General features: G+C 48.2%; 1 protein-coding gene across 1 annotated transcript in view; it reads right to left on the reverse strand.

Annotated features, from left to right (window-relative positions):
* Nucleotides 1-13,842, reverse strand: part of NHEJ1 (non-homologous end joining factor 1) — a 1,209,243-nt gene that overhangs the window by 150,141 nt on the left and 1,045,260 nt on the right. The gene's annotated exons all lie outside the window — the stretch shown is intronic.

Raw genomic sequence — 13,842 nt, forward strand, 5'->3', positions numbered from 1 at the left:
AAGCAAACAGCAGGTCACCCCAGTAACTTCAACATCAGGAATGCTTGTGAAAGTGATAATGGCCCGTGTGCGCTGCCAATACACCTCTGAGTGGCACCCGGTGGAAAGATGGGCAAGCGCACATGCACACAGCTCAGAGGGAACATAGTGGGAGTCCATTTATCACACCATCATTAACAATTTGAAACAGTTAATGAAAGGAAATTTGACATTTGACACTACTTCATATCTGACACTCGGTTTAAGAAAGGGAAACATTTGTGCTAAGACTCCCCAAATAGACGGTCAAGGTGGAATATGAGGACTTTATGACTGCCCATGGGCACGGCCATTGCAATTGTGGGAAACAATCCCTTTGCTGACTGGCGCGGGATTAGCAACAATTCAGCCGGAGCAACATGAGTAGGGATCAGAATTTCTTGCACACCACAATGCCGTTATTTACGGCTTTTCCTTCATTGAGAAGTGCTGCAGTGTCCTATCTTGCCCTTCTTATACCGAAGAGTTAAGCCTGCACTGCGTTTCTCCTCCGATTGGCCAGGTATAAGTTGCACGATGACATCAGTGCCAGCTGTGGTGCTGATGCAGAAAATCACGGGAGATCTAGTCTCAGGCATTCCTTGCCAACCACAGACACCACAGCAACCTCCATCTAATGTAGTGCTGCGCACCAGGCACTCAAACCGCAGTCGATCCCTAACAAGGGTCAATACTTTGCGACAGGAACACTATGTTGGTTTCCTAACCCGTTTCTCCACAGCTGTATGGAAGCAAGTCTGGTCTCAGCCTTTAGTTTTGTTTAGTTTATTTAATGTATAGCGCACCCCACCCAAGGGTATCTGGGCGCTTATACTTCGGTACATGGTAGGTTACTGAGACAATACAAAAAGATCCAAAAAAACAGCGGTTGAGGTGGGTTACAAATCACCTTACAGGCAAGAACAATGAGAATCATAGAGGAAACAACTATGCAGGCAATCATATTTACAGACAGAAGTACTTTTTACAGATATACAGTCACTGGAGCCAAGTCATATTTACATAGGAAAGAAAGCAGCAGGGATGTCCGTCTCCCTATAGGATTATTTGTTAATGAACTGCTGGTTCCGACAGCCACTGCTATGCACATATTAAGTGCAACTATCAGAAGGGAGATTATGCAGCAAGACAGCTTGATATTCTTAAAGTGGAAAGTTGAAACGCCTGTGGATAGAACAAAGGAAGAGGGCATAGCCAATCATGGCACAGTAAAGGGATAAAGAAAAGGAATAACCAAACACATGCTTAATTGTCTCATCAGAGGCATTATAAAAGAGCACAGTGCTCCAAGACAGGGACAGCGACGTCCAGGGGAACAGCCCGAACACTGGCGAGACTAGACAGAGGGAACTCAAGTGCTTGCTGGAAGAGACCAGAGCAAGGACACACTAGGGGTTGCTGGGAAGCAGCAGCCCCACTTGAGAACCAAGAGCTTTCTTGGAGCGACCAGACCAGAACAGAACACAAAGGCCCCAAAGAGACCCGTAGCTGAAGGTTGAAAATATCAATGTCAAACATGTCCACAAAGGCAAGTGCATGCCAGTAGGAGAAGCTAAGAAGCTAGATGGGTGTCATATCCAGGAGACTGTATATGAGAGAAGGCAACCTGGGAAGATCATCATTCAGCCTCGAGACACTGAGCTTTCCTCAACTGTACACCTTAACCCACGTCACCCCTTACTGTTTTGGGAGATATGGGGGGGGGGGGATTCCCTTACTCCCCCTGCGGATTTCCAGATGTTTTTGATTATGACTTCCATGATCCATCACCATTGGCTGCATTGAAAAGGGCAGATGAACAAGTTACTTACCAACTGGTAACGTTCTTTCGACTGTATGTTCCTCCAATGTATGCCACATCCTTGACATGTAATGTCCACAGCTGTGTACTTCGGAAACGTTTTCGGCAGAGGGTGTCCTGCATTGATGGCGTCGGATCGATGTCCCTCGAAGGCCTCTGTCGAGGGCGACATCACTGGATGTTATATATCGGACGCACGGCAGCCATAGTGTCCTTTTTTCCTCCATAACGTGTGACATGCACATATCTGATGCCTGCTTGACTTGAGGGTAAGCTGCAATGGCATAGGAAATTCTACACAGGTGCTGGCTGGGAGGGCGATGTGGAATACGTTGGAAGAACATCCATTCGAAAGAACGTTACTAGTTGGTAAGTAACTTGTTCTTTTGAATGGATTGTGTACTCCAACGTATTCCACATCTTTGAGAAACTCCCAAAGCAGTACCAGAAAATGGAGGGAAAAGAATTTAGATTACCCAATCAGATGGCAGAATAAATAACCACCTTACCAAAGGCCATATCATGACCATGGAGCATATCCAGGGAGTAATGTTTGACAAAGGTGTGGATAGAAGCCCATGTGGCTGTGTCACAAATATTCCTAATATGAACTCCCCGCTGTAGGGCTGTAGAAGTAGCCACGCCCCTAGTGGAATGAGCTTGCAACCCTTCAGGAGGGACCTTGCCCGCCAATCGCTAATATTCAGTAATGGTGAGGATAATCCACCTGGACAAGGTCGGTTTGGTAACAGCCTGGCCCAATCGGTGTCCAGCATATCCTACAAAGAGTTAGGTTTCAACTCTGACCCTGGTCATCCTAGAAATATAAAAGCTCAGAGCTCTCCTAGGGTCCAACCTATGGAGTCGCTCCCCTTCCTTACCAGAATGAGAAGGAGGATAGAAAGACGGAAGAACCACCTTCTGGCTTAAATTAAATTCAGATACTACCTTAGGTAGAAAGGAAGGACGTACCCTCAGTACAACCCTATCCTTGTGGAACACCGTAAAGGGCGGCTTAGATGAAAGTGTCTGCAATTCACTCACTCTGCGAGCGGATGTAACCGCAACCAAGAACACAGTCTTGAAAGACAACAGTCTCAAAGTACAAGAGTGTAAAGGTTCAAATGGAGCACCCATCAGGAATTTCAAGACCAAATTCAGATCCCAAACCGGCACCTGAAACGGGGACAGTGGGAACACATTAGTGAGCCATTTAAGAAATTGGGAAATCAAATGAATCTTAAAATAAGAACATTCTTAAGATGAGCGCTTGAAGATAGACAGCGCTCCCAGGTAACCTTTAATTGTACCTACTTGAAGGCCCCTGTGGGCCAAGGAAAGCAAGAAAGATAGAACCATGGGAACGGAACACAGAAAAGGATCAAAATTGTGTCCTCGCACCAGTCGCAAAACATACGCCAATGCCAACGGTACAGGGATTTTGTTGCTAGCCGCCTGGCCGAAAGCAACACCTCCATCACGTCATCCGGGAGGTCCCAATCCTTATACCTCAACCTTTCAGATACCAAGCGTGAAGGTTGAGAGTCCTGACCTCTGGATGGAGAACCCAACCTTCCCTCATGCGAGAGCAGTTGCTCTCGGTAGGGAAGACGGCGTGGAGGACAGATGGACTTTTCTAGAAGGTCCGGGTACCACGATCTCCTGGCCCAATCCGGAGCAATGAGGATGATGTGGGATCCGAACCTCTGCAACCTCCTTAAAATATGAGGAATGACGGGGACCGGAGGAAATGCGTACAGAAGTGGAGTGACTAATCCATGACGAATGCGTCTCCTAAGGCTCCTCTTTGAGGATCTTCCCTTGAGCAGAATCTCTCGCACTTCCAGTTGGCACTGGTCGCAAAGAGATTCACTTGTGCGGTTCCCTAAAGGGCAGAGATCTCCAGAAGGACTTCCTGAGCCAACTCCCACTCGAGAGAGACTGTGCTCTGCCTGCTCAAAGCGTCTGCCAGCGCATTTTCCTCTCCGGCCAGATGAACTGTCGAGAGTGATATTCCCTGCTGGCTTGCCCAGAACCCGAGCTGCATCGCCTCTCCGCACAATGGGAGAGATCCCCCCCTTTTTTGTTGAGGTAGTGCATGGCCACTGTATTGTCTGTCATGATCAGGACACACTTCACCCGCACAGACGGCAGAAAAGCCTTCAGGGCCAGCCTGATGGCCCTCAGCTCTAACGGGTTGATGTGGAGTTTGGACTCCGACTGAGACCAAAGTCCACTGGCGGTCAAATCTTCAGCATTAGCTCCCCATCCTGTGAAGGAAGCATCCGTTGATACTGTCACCACCGGCCACGGTTGCCAAAACGGCTCCCTCTTCATCAGGTTCCCCTCATTGGCCCACCAGAACAGATCCTGTGAGACCGATGGGAAACTGAACGGGATCCGACATCTTGCCTGAGAATTGTGACCACTCCATCTTGAGGACCCATTGCAGGGATCTCATCCTCAGTCTTGCCTATAGCACCAGACAGAAAAATGCAGGATGCCATGAGGCCGAGCAACCTTAAGAATTCGAAGGCTGGGAGACTCTGGGCATGTTGAAACTTGTCCACCATCTGCACAATGTGATGAGCCCTCACCTTGGGAGGCGAGTACTTCTCCAAGGACGTGTCCAACACAGCTCTGATGTACTGGAGCTGATGGGAAGGTGTCAGATGCAACTTCTCGAAATTGAGGGAGAAGCAAAGCTTTTGGGGGGAGCAGCAGGTGAGACCGAGATGATCCATCGCTTGCTCGGGAGAACATGCACGGATCAACCAGTCGTCCAGGTAGGGGTAAACGTGAATCCCCCCTCGCCTGAGATACGCTGCCACCACCACGATTAGCTTGGTGAAGACCCTCGGGCAGAGGTCAATCCGAATGGCAGGACCCAAAACTGAAAGTGACAGTCGCCAGCCGCAAACCTCAGGTACTTTCTGTGCTTCGGATAAATCGGCACATGAAAGGAAGTATCCTGTAGGTCCAGAGACACCAACCAATCCTGAAGTTGAAGGGCCTGGAGGACCTGAGAAAGAGTGACCATCTTGAACTTGTCCTTCCTGAGAAGTTTGTTCAACCAACGCAAGTCCAAGATGGGTCTCAATACCCAGTCTTTCTTTGGAATCAAAAAATATGGGGAGTATCATCCCTTGTTCCTCTCCGCTATGGGCAGCATTTCTATAGCGCCTTTCTCCAGCAGGGTCAAGATTTCCTGCACAAGGAGCGGATCTGGAAGCTTCAAAGAGAGATTCCCCAGTGGATTGTCGTGAGGCCGCTTTAGGAAGGGAGGCTATTGTATCCAGAACCCACACATCCGAAGTAGTAGCTTGCCACTCTTCGAGATGCTGAGACTGCCCCCAACCGGCGAACAATGGAACATGGCCTCATGATTGTCTTGGAGCGGCTGCGGCAGTGCCTGATGGCAAAGAGGTAGCTGTCTGAGCGGCTTTGGCACCCCTATTTCCCCGACCACCAAAGGTACTTTTACGCTGACCACTTTGACTGGCGGCTCCTCTCGTTCTAACAAAGGAGGAGTAGTAACGAAAAGAACCTCCCCTCTACTGCTGTCCCCTAGGACGAAAAAAAGGCGGAGGTTGACGCACAGCTGTGCTCAAAGATTTCGCTGCAGCTTTTGAGGTCTGCAACCTCTCAAGGCTCTCGTCAGCCTTGCTGCCAAACAAATGTGCACCATCAAAGGGCATGTTCAAAAGACAGGCTTGCACATCTGGAGCAAAACCCGACTTCCGCAACCATGCAAATTTGCGTAAAACGATGCTCGCAGCCATGGACCGGCTAACACCATTGGCCGTGTCCAAACCCGACTGAAGGGATTCACACGTGGCATCCTTGCCATCCTGCACGATAGCAAGGAACTCATGCCTTTCTTCCCCTTTGAGAATATGCTCAGCCGCTAGGGAAAAACAATTCCACAGAGTGTGTGAAAATCTTGCTAAGGCACAAGTGGAGTTGGCTGACTTCAGCGCCATAAACCCTGCAGAAAACACCTTTCATGCCCAACCATCGAAGCATTTGTCATCCCTATCAGGGGGGATGGTAGGGTATGTGCCTGCCTCGAGGTGGCCCCAGTCTCAGGTCTGCCACACTCCACCTCAGGAGAAGTGTCCAAGCCACTGGCATCATGTAGAGATTACTGTAACTCTTCCAACTGACTGTCCCCAGAAAAGACCGGCTCAACATGGTGAAAATCTAAATCTGACCTGTACTCATCCTTATAGATGTCATCCTCTCCTGCCTCGGGACAGAGGAGGGACTGGAACCCTTAACAGGCCTCAGAGACTTGGAAGTAGCCTTCCTTGGAGGATCCACAGTACCAGGGACCTCCATCGGCAAATTCCGGCCAAAAGGCCCCGAAGGCGTTGAGGGCGCTGATGGCTTCGCCATCAACGCCAACAATGGCGCCCAATGTTGATGCGAAGGCAAAGCTTCGACATCCGTATCCGACAGACACGGTGCCGACGCCGACTTCGAGCCCTTACCAGACTTCTGCGGTCTCGCTGGGGACAAGGACCGAGATCTGGAAGCACGTCTCTGGTGATCCACCTGAACCTTGTCCGAACGGGACCTCGAAGGCGCAAGAGCCACAGACCGAGGCCGTTCCCCGCCGGCTTCTTCTGAAGGCGCGGACGGAACTGTGCCCTGGGATTAGAAAATCGCCTGCATCTGCTCCCTGAAGGCTGCCCATTCCTCTGGAGTTGCGGACTTAGTAGGATAAGCCACTTTCCTTGCGGCGCCATCCTCCAAGGACGATGGGGAAGGCGACCGGTGATGACGCTTCCTGGAATGCCGAGACGAGGAGTACGAATGGCGGGAACCACTCTGGGACCGAGATCCCCGGGACTCCTTCCGATTAAAAAGAGTTGCCTATCGACCCGTTGGTGGACAGTCCCTTAGAAGTTTTATGAGACTACCTGGGTTTAGAACCCCTACCTACCTGTAGCTTCCCCTTATGCTCCCGCGAGGCCTTAGCAGTCAGCGACTGGCATTTGTAACAGTCGTCGGTGTCATGACTCTTGCCCAGGCACCACAAACAAATACGATGCCGGTCCGTAATCGACATCTTAGACTTGCAGTCCTGGCAAGTCTTAAAGCCAGACCGCGGAGTCAGAGGGGTCGAAGAAGAAGACATGTTCACGAGGAATACACAAAGTGCGCCGAGACTCCGAAGCAAACATGTTTGCTGAAAAAACAGAACTGAGACTACAGGTGCCGTGTGTCCTATTTATAACATCCGGTGACGTCACTCTCGATGGATGCCTTCGAGGGACATCGACCCAACCCCATCGACGCAGGACGTCCTCTGCCAAAAAAGTTTCCAAAGTACACAGCTGTGGATATTACATGTCAAAGATGTGGAATACATTGGAGGACACAATCCATTCAAAGTGGATTTGTAGTCCAGAATATCTTGAGAGCCAAAGGATGCAGACCTCTCCCAATAACCTGGGTTAATAAACAGTGTACAGCTTCATTACTGTGCATTCTGTTTGTAGCCCATAGATTGTCTGGTCCTGGCCCGGGCAAGTGTGCAGATTCATTTACACAGGCCAGAAAGGGACCACTCAGGAACCCATCCCCACCCTCGCAGACCAGCTGGAGAGGAAGGGGCACTGAGGAACTTGCAAAGTAAAAGGTATCAGGACAGGAGATGGGGCCCAAACCTGGTTCCAGATGAAAAATAAGTCACAGTACACAGGGGGAGTTAGCTTATGCGTGCACTTCTATGAAAAACAACAGGCTAATATCAAGACATCCTTCATAGCACAGTCCACTATGTACATTTCCCCCAGCAGTGGTTCCCCTATTTGTTGAGGAAGATAATGGATGCCCCTGCAGAGCAACCCCCCCAAACAAAAGAACCTTGGGCAGGCTCCTAATCACACCTTCCTTGGACCCCAGTATTCTTTCTACTAATTCCTGTTTAACCCACAACATTGTCTCTTCTAAACAACATTGGCAGCTGCAGTCTGCCCTCATCATAAGCCTAAATGCAACTAGGTTAGTCATAGTATGTACACATCTGGCCATGTCACTGTACCCAGAACGTACATTGTCTAACTATTTACATCCTCTTTTAAAATGGCTTCAAACCTCCAATCTGCCACAGGTTAGTTCTCTTATCTCTCATTGGCGTGGCATTGTTGAAATATTCGCCTCAGTTTTCCTCTGTGGCTATGCTCCTGTTATGTACCAGAGTTACTCAGTCTAGCGACTTTATGATGTTATTGATCCAGCCTAGAAGTAATGAGTTAGAGGCAATGGCTGCCCATTTATAGTACACGCTGCGTTGGTTTGGAACAAGCTTCCGCCAGAGTTGCGCATGGAAGAGAACATGCTCACTTTTAGGAAACGTCTCAGGACGTTACTGTTTGTTTAATTGTAAGTCTGTTGTACCTGTATGCGTTATATATGTTGCACTCTGATGCCTGCGGGTTCCGGTGCATAATAAATCGAAAAAATAAATAAACATCCAGGGATACAACAGCTCATCTTTGCCCCAAGGCTGTGCCTTCCTTGTGTTCAGGACTACAACAGCCTATTTCCATCTGTGATGGTGTTCCCCATATTTCCTATGTGACTGTGATGTCCTTGTTCACGCGGGCCTGCAAAACGGAGACGAACCTGCCAGTCTAGGAGCCGGAGAGGCTCCACGCAAAGGAGCAACATGGGACTATGACCGCCGGCGAATGAAGAACAGACATAAGGAGACCCTGAGACTGCTGGAGAAAAGGGCAAGCTGCACTAGGTATGCAACGCCAAGAGAGGGGAATGGTGAGTGGGAAACCGGAGATCCTAGGGTGCAGAAGAAGACTCAAAACCCCAAAGCGGGTTGAGAAACTCGAGACCCCATGGTGGGGAAGAAAAAACAAAACCCCAAGGTGGGGTGAGAAACCTGAGACCCCAATGTTGGTTAGAAGAGGCGCGATCCAAAAGGTGGGGTGAGAAAGTAGAGACCCCGGGGTGGGCAAAAGAGACTAAAACAAACCCCATACAGAGTGATATACCCAAAACGTCAAGATGGCTACAGATAGCATAGGGAAGAGAGAGCCAAGGGTTGCAACAATAACCTTTCTCCATTTCATTCTGTGTTCCCTGTAAGCCCCTGTTTGCCACAAGTTGCCACAAAACTGCCTTGCATGCAGCACACAATCAACTTCAAATCAAACTCCAAAACTCCACTCAAACAACTATTTGCATAGACCTGCACCTGTGAGCAACCCCAGCTCCCGCAATACTGTCATAATGTATTCAGTCCTTCTCCTCCTCATCTCTCCCTACGCTTTCTCCAATCATGCAATAACTTCATTTTTTTCCCATCCCTTTCACAACTCGAAACTTCCACTACTCCATCTCTCTTCCACCCCCCTTCCAACAAACAAAGCTGACAAGCTAACCTTACCTCCTCTAACATCTATCCAACTTCTATATTCTTCCTTAACTCATCAACTGTATGCAACAAAACTTCCTATATCCCAGACTACTTTCACTCCAGCTCTCTTCCCCTAGACCTTCTTGCTACCACTGAAACCTGGATTTCTCCATCTGCCGCTGCCACTCAGGCAGCCCTACATGACCCCAAACTATCCTTCATTCACACTCTACCGACTGGCAGAGGTGGAGGCGTCAGACACCTAATCTCTTACCACCTCAATGCTTCACAATGCCAAGCCCTTTCCTACCTCTTTTGAATGCACCATCTCTACTATTTCTCTGCCTTACTCGTTTCAGATCATCTCCATCTATGCCCCTCCTGGTTCCACTGGACCATTATTTGATGCTCTTGGGCAACTCCTTGATTCTCTTTCCACTAAACATCACCTCATTCTCTTAGGTGACTTTAACTTTCTCTAACCATTTTGCAGAAATCTGACCTTCAGTCTTTTTTTAGTGATCAAGCTCTCCACTCTTTCCATAAACTACCTACCCACACAGAGGGTAACTCTTTGGATCTCTTATTCATCTCCACCTCTCTCTCAGCCACTAATACCACTGTCACACCATCCATATCTGATCACTCAATTGTTTCTACGAACTCCTTTCCACCTTCTGATCTTTCCTCGCCACGTGTTGCTTCACTTATTACTAAAAGGAAATGTAAACCTTCTGTCATTCCCCCCTTTCGCTCCGATCTACAGTTCTCACTCTCCTCCTTCACAAACAATGCCTCTTTCAGCAAGACTGGCTTCTTCAGCTTCCAATCCCTACTCACTCGCCTCTCACTTTCCACTGCTTACTTTCATCCCTGAGTTTCAGCATTCTCAGCCATGGGTCATCCCATTCATACGCTCTCTCCTCACAGATATCCATCGGCGCACCCACACGTATGAGTACATGCAACTCTGCCACTCTGCCAAGAGCACTCTCAAGGCCATTCTTCAAAGAGCAAAAGGTAATTCTACTTAAACCTCATGCCAACCATCCTCAACGGGTACAGGGCACCCTAAACTCACTTCCCCTAAGTCAATGACTATCAACTCCACTCAGCTAATGATCTCACTGAATACTTTGCTGTAAAGATTTCCATAATTAGAGACTTTGGGCCTCATTACACAGATGGCGGTAAGGGTTTACCGGTATTTTACTGGTAAATCCGTACTGCCTTACTACGAGGTCCCTTTGCGGGTTGGGGAATTTAACGCCTGCTTTTTGCAGGCGTTAAAAACCAACCTGCGAAGGGACCCAGGGAGCTAATTACGGTACCGCAATTTGCGGTACCGTAATTAGCGCCTTACCCATACCCATTATGCCCTATGGGGCAAAAATGGGAATGGGGAAGGGCAATGGTGGAAGGGGGAATTACCGCCTCCCCAACCTTGGAATGGGGTGGTAATTCCCCTTTCCGCCAAGGCGGTTCTGGTATTTTACCGGCATGAACCATGGCGCTAATAGCGCCATCGTTCTCCGCCATCCGTGTAATGAGGCCCTTTCTCATAGTCAAGCCTATTGCCCCGTTAGTGGCCGCTCACTTAGCGGAACTCTTCAACCTGTCCTTCGACTCTGCCTGCTTTCCCTCTGTTGACATAACAGCCACAGTCATCCCTCTCCGACAAAAAAACCTTGGGTTAGACCCAAACGTACCGGCTAACTTTCACCCTGTGTCTCTCCTTCTGCACTACTCTAAAATGCTCGAAAGGGTTGTGTTCAACCATCGTAATCATTTCTTAGACTTCCACAACCTTCGAGACCCCCCTACAAGCAGGTTTCCGCTCCCGTCACTCCACTGAAACTGCTCTCATGAATGTGTCCAACTTCATTGCCTATGCTAAGCACTCCAACCTATCCTCTATCTGAATTCTTCTTGACCTGTCTGCTGCCTTTGACACTCTGATCTCCTTAATACGATCTTTCTTCTTGGGATTCACCATCAAGCCCTTGCCTGGATTCAATCCTACCTCACACCTCACCATTTCTCTGTCTCCTGGAGCAACACCACCTCTGAACTCGCTCCTCTAATTGTTGGTGTTCCACAAGGCTCTGTCTTGGGTCCACTCCTTTTTACACTCTACACCTCTGCTCTTAGAGTACTAATCTCCTCCTTAGGGGCTCTCGTACCAACTCTTCGCAGACGGCACCACAAATCATCTAATCTTTTCCTGAACACTCATCTCATCTCTCTATCAATATTTCCAACTGTCTGTCTGCCATTAAATATTGGATAGCTTTGCACTCTGTGATGTTGAACTCTAGCAAAACAGAGGTACTCTACCTCCCTGCCAAAAGCTCTCTACCATCTCCTCCTCTGCCTATCCAGTTCCCAGTTGAAACTTTCGCCTACTCTTCTTCAGATAGAAATTTCAGCATCATTTATGACCTTTCTCACACCTTCGCTACTTTCATCTCCAAAACTGGAACAGCACGTCGCCTCAACCTCCTAAATATTAGGAAAATCAGGCACCGCCTTACTTTCAACAACGCCAAGCATCACTTAACCCCTCGTCTTCTCTAAAATGGACTACTGTGCCAGTATCCTCTTTGGTCTCCCCATCTATGTTTTCTGTTCTCTCAACAAGATTATGCACTTCGCTACCTGGACTCTCTTTGAATTCCCTCACTACACTCTGACTTCCTCATACCATCACCAGGCTGGATTGCTGATGATGCAAAACAGGGCCAGATTTTAACTTCTTGTCCTGGTACCGTGGACAGATTTGAGTAAGGCACCACTGTATCTATTTTCCTCTATTCAACTCTACAAGCCTTCTCCTAATCGTGACTCTGCCTCAACTATCCTTGTGGCCCCTCACACTCCCTCTGCTTCCTCTCACTTGTGCTCTTTCTCTCTTCTTGCTCCACTTGCATGGAACGCTCTTGCCCCAGACATCCGAGAAACAGTCCACATGGATTTGCTCAAAACAAAACTAAAAGCCTATATCCTTGCCTCCGAGTTATCCTCTTAACCTACCTCTCATTTGCGTCCTAGCTAACATTTTTCCCTCCCCTCTAACCTACCTACTGTCACTCACTTCCTCTGCCTCCACTCTAGCACTTCACCCATCATGGTCACATCCGAGCACAGCTGGCCGTCGCGCCTACCTGCACTTAAAAAATGTCCATTGTCCTTAATCTATGTATGTGTACTTATGTATTGTCCCCGGTGACTGTTCCATTTACTCCCATCCACAACTTGGTCAGAACGTCCCTTAAACTCACCCCATTGCAAGAAGCTCACTGCTTCCCGTCAAATCTGATGTCTTACCTATTGTAGGTTCTTTTGTGATCAAAAGAGCATTGTTCCTCCTGTATATAAATTACTAAATATCCGAGACCACAAGGAGGGGTAAAAGAACCGTATCCACAGGGTCACAAGCTGTGCAGAGGTTTCGCGATTATCATGCTTCCCGTGGGGATGCCTTAGCCTTCTTCGGTTTCTGCAGCCCGTTCTTTCACGTCTTCATTCTCACCTTTTCAAACATCTGTAATCCGTGCATCTCATCTCTTGGATTGCTTTGGCATTGCCATCGCATCAGCCTGTAGAAATGGTTCAGTTAGATTCTCCCCCACTGAGCTGCTGGATGCTGGATTTATCAGCCAGCACGGTCAATGTCCGCTACGATCCAACACTAATGCCCAGCAGTGTCTCTGACCTCCAGAAGGGCCACGGATCATGTGGTCCCATCATTTGTTAGAGGCCTGCAACTGAGTCAAAGTACTAGTGGCATTTGCTTGAATGCCAGAAAGGCCCTTCCAGAATATTTGGGCAGTGTGTCTGCTTTTCATACAGATTACATTGTGTTACAGTTGGAGGGTTCAATAGAGGTAAGGAAAGCCTCCGGGGTCCCACTGTGTAGATATTTAAGTGCTACAGCCTCTGAATCACTCCAATTCCCACACTCCTCTGCTCTTATGTAAAGTGTTTCCAGGTAGCATAGCAGAGGCTCAGGGCATACTTCTTCAAAAAGTAGGTAGGGCAGCAATCAAGTCTTAACCAACCAAAACCAAAAGAATTCACCAGCTATGGTTTCTAAAGAAAATATACTTGCACCTCCATCATGAAACATCTGCATCTCAGCTTCCGCCATGCCGTTTCCCCGTCCCTACTGACTCCAGGCCAGAGACTCCTCTTCCCGGCTCTTCGGGATTGGGGTGGGAGGTCCGGCAATCAGCTACTAGTTGAGTTTATAGTTTTAATCTGTATCAATACATCCACTTGGCGTGCAGTAATCAATCTGGTTTTCTTAGGTCCCCAGACCAATTCAAGTATTTGTATCTCTATGGGACGAGTAAAAGGGACATGGAGGTAATTAACTCGTTACTTAATGGTCCTCTTAGTACAGTACCACTGTTCTCGTCCTAGTACTTATGCCATGTCTCTGATACATATGTTCATTTACATATAAGTTAACATCAGAAGCATATCAGAGTTAATGTTCAAGTGTCATGAAGTAGTGGTGCAGTGTCTTCAATGTACTTTTTGTAGTTATTAAGCTGTCATTTATGTTTTTCTTGACCCGCACTTTACATTTTTAGTGACCCTAATCAGTTTTGGG

This window comes from Ambystoma mexicanum, chromosome 9 (assembly GCF_040938575.1).
Source record: "Ambystoma mexicanum isolate Mex_15411 chromosome 9, UKY_AmexF1_1, whole genome shotgun sequence".
Lineage (NCBI taxonomy): Eukaryota > Metazoa > Chordata > Amphibia > Caudata > Ambystomatidae > Ambystoma > Ambystoma mexicanum.